The sequence below is a fragment of the Rhinopithecus bieti genome, unplaced genomic scaffold (assembly GCF_001698545.2).
Source record: "Rhinopithecus bieti isolate Rb0 unplaced genomic scaffold, ASM169854v2 scaffold_1380, whole genome shotgun sequence".
In the NCBI taxonomy this organism is placed as follows: domain Eukaryota; kingdom Metazoa; phylum Chordata; class Mammalia; order Primates; family Cercopithecidae; genus Rhinopithecus; species Rhinopithecus bieti.
In genome coordinates, this window is record NW_016803492.1 from 1,207,011 (window position 1) to 1,210,712 (window position 3,702).

General features: G+C 36.3%; 1 pseudogene; it reads left to right on the forward strand.

Annotated features, from left to right (window-relative positions):
• Nucleotides 1-552: 552 nt before the first annotated feature.
• On the forward strand, nt 553-3,347 carry LOC108537981 (HIG1 domain family member 1A, mitochondrial pseudogene; annotated as a pseudogene).
• The last annotated feature ends 355 nt before the right edge of the window (nt 3,348-3,702 follow it).

A 3,702-nucleotide genomic window follows, 5' to 3' on the forward strand; every position in this document is an offset into this window, starting at 1 on the left:
TACAATTTTTTATAATGAAGTCCTAACATAAATTTTATTGAAAAAATAAAATAATTACTGAATCATATATAGTAATATATAATTGAATATATATTGAATTATATAGAGTAAAATATTTATTACTGAATATATATATGTTACTGAAGTAGACATATGCAAATATTATCATCCCAACATCTGAAAATCTAGATATGGGCAATAATAATTCATTCATTTATCTTTGATACTTTGCCAAACATTAGTTACTTAAAACATAGCTTTGCAATATATTATGACTTTATTGGTATGAAAATATATTAAGGTAGGAGGAGATAATTGATTCTATATGTCAGTTTGTTACATGTATTTATCATATCACTTTCAAATATTTATATATATAATAGGTGAGTCCCCAAGTATACTCTTCTTCCAAGTTCCCACTGTTAGCAGTAGACATGGGCACAGGTGACTAAATGTACATTTGGAAAAATCACTCTGCCAATAGTTTAAATTCTGGGCTTGAGGAGAATTACATTAGAGACAGGGAGAAGATTTTGCAGTAATCCCAAACTCATGGATGAGATTCTTGTCTTGGGTGATTGGGTGGATTGCAGTGTGATGTGGTGAGGTGCTAGAAAACGCTGGAGGACTAGAGGGTTGTTTGATGAACATGATGAATAACACGTTGGGCAATGTGGAGTTTGAGGTACCTGAAGAAAATGTTAAGAGGAAAGATATGTGTGTGTACGTTCACACAAAACATACAATTTATATGTATGCATATATTTAAATACATGCATAAATGTGTGCATATATGTTTACATGTATGTGCACATATGTATGCATGTGTGTATCTATGTATGTGACTAGAACTTAGAAGAGAGAGATCTGGGCTGTACGTGTGCAATTCTGTATCACCAAGATGAGTATTGATTTCACAAACAAGAATGTGTATAGTATAGAGTATAGCATGTCAGAAATGAAGGAAAGAGCTAGTTTCAAAAGAAAAGAGGGAGCTAACTATGTCAAATGCTGTAATGTATCAGAAAATGTTAAGGCATTATCAATGGAGGGCATTGAGCACAGAAAGAAAATTGAAGTGGCAAACCATAAATAGAAGATAAATAATTGGATTCTGAGGTTAGACTGCTTTTCTTAGAAGTTTAGCAATGGATGGAGAAAGGGTTTTTTTCGTGTAATTGTGATGATTTGGCAATGCATGAGAGAAGGTTCCAAGAACGATGTATTATTGTTTTCCAAGGTGCCAGCAGTGCAAGGATGTTTATATTCCAAGATGCAGGTGAGGGAGATGGGAGAGAGTACTGATGACCAATAGTATAAGGTCTCAAAGAATGCAAGAAGGGAGGGTATTCAGAGCAAACATGGAGGGACTCTCCTGTGGTAGAAGAGAGACCATTCCATAGAAATTGTAGAGAAGAAGGATAAATGGGTGTGAACACTTGCTTAAATAGAAGTTTTTTGGTTACATTTATGAGCAGCCCAGTTGAACCAGTTTATGCAAAAAGAGAGAATATAATGTTTACAGGTATCTCCTCGGACCTCAGAGCAGGAAACACACCTCACTGGGGACTGGAAATAGGAGCCAGAAACACTTGAAGATTCAAAATCCCACTCTCTAGGGCTGTGGGTCTCTCATTTCTGCTTCCCTTGGTAGCTCTGCTTCAATGCCACATACCCCGCTTTTTTATGTGCACATGATTCCTGAGTCTACGTAGAGCAGTTCAAACAACCATCAGAGACCACCTAAAGTCTCTAAAAACAAATTTCAAATTCTCAGAAGAGATCATCTAATTAGCCCAACTTGAGTTGGTGTACTGATACACTCATCTATGATCAGAGAAACACTAAGAGGTATGTGATAGAGTTTCAGCAACAAACATCCATCCCTTCAGGTAAATATCCAAAATCCCCATCCTTGTCTTAAATAATTTATTACAATGCAGACGAGTTTGTTAGTGAGAGGGACAAGAGTTGAAAATATTTCTGTTAGATAGCCTCCATTTGATTATTGGGTTGGGAGGCAAGGTTTTCTACTGAGTATGATTGTGGCACTGAACATTTTTAGAACTCGGGGATAAGTGGTCCAAAAGGATATAGATATATGTGTGTGTGTGTGTGTGTGTGCGCGCGCGTGCGCGTGCGTGTGTGTGTGTAATATAATTGTTAGGAGGTAAAAGGAGTGTCAAGAATAATAAAAATTAATATTTTGGATTCTTCCTCTAATCTAGACACTTCCAAGCATCTTACATGTGATGATATCTCATTTCTAATTGTCATAAGCTATGTAATATTATCTTGAGGTAATACTATTTTGCCTGTTTTACAGATAAGAGAACAGGGCATCGAAGAGTTAAATAACTTGCCCAAGCTTATACAGGTAAGAAGAGTTAAAGCCAGAAAATCTGATACCTACCTAAGCATACTCTTAACCACTATGTATACAGAAAGATCTAGGTTAGGAAATTAAAAAAATGATGTCAAGTTTGGCAACTTAATTATGGAAGTGAAAGGCAGACTAGAAGTACTTACATTTTGGCTAACAGCGGAAAATTACAATATCAAGCACAAAAGATTCATCAGGTCATTCTCTCACCAAATTCAAGTGCCAAAACAAGATGTGCCACAACTGTACCTTAAAACCCTCAGGCTGAAGACTTTCTCAGCATTTCACAGAAGGTTTTGGTGAACAGGTGTTACATAAATTAAGGGTAAGGAGTAGGGTGAGGAATTCTAACACTAGTTCAAGACCATAATCAACAGAATTAACTATTTTAGACAACTTCACACTCTTCTAAAAAGAAAGACTGGATTCTTTTCTTCTCCGATGAGTTTAAATATTCATACACTTTTGAAGTAATTCTAGCCTAGCTGTGCATCTGGCCAAATGAGTTGACACCTTTCCCAGCCTACTTTTTATAAATATCTCCCAATAATTTTCACATTCAATAATATAGTCCCAGGGATCAGAAATTTTGTGAGGGGGTTGGTCACTCTAGGGAGATTCTTCAAGCAATCGCTGTAAACAGACACAGATGCTTTCCTTTCTTCATATGATGAAGATCAGAGATCCAATCTTATTATAAAAGCTAAAGAACCATCATTCATCCCCATTGGAATGGCAGATTTTGCAGCAATTGTTGCATAGGGATTATACAAATTGAAGAGTAGAGGAAATACTAAAATGTCCCTTCCTTTCGTCCATATGTGTGTGGTAGCCCAAGGCTTTCTTGTAGGAGCAATGACTGCTGATATGGGCTAGTCCATGTTTTTGAGAATTCTGGGCAAAACCTAAGCCTAAGAAGAAAAGAAGCTGTCTTGGTCTTGTTGGAGGAGCTTGCTTTAGTTAGACATCTCATTACTGAACTTACATACTAATGTTGAAAATGAACTATTTGAATGGGTTCAGATGATAACAAGGCATTTTGAATACTGACATCCTTTCTTGCAGGCTTCATTTTCCTGGTGACCGAATTACTAGTGACTAGTTTACAAACTAGGTCATTGAGGGGAGTCAAGTTAACACAAAAGAAACCTGTCACCTAAATACACTTGATAGTGTTGAAATGTCCACCTTCTTAAACTGTTAAGATGAAATTATTTCCAAAGAAGATAGCGGGCTAACCCTGAAATACTCCCAGTTTGTTGCAGAATCTTGCATGTTTTGGATGTTATATAAGAGTCCTATTTGCCCAGTTAATTTAA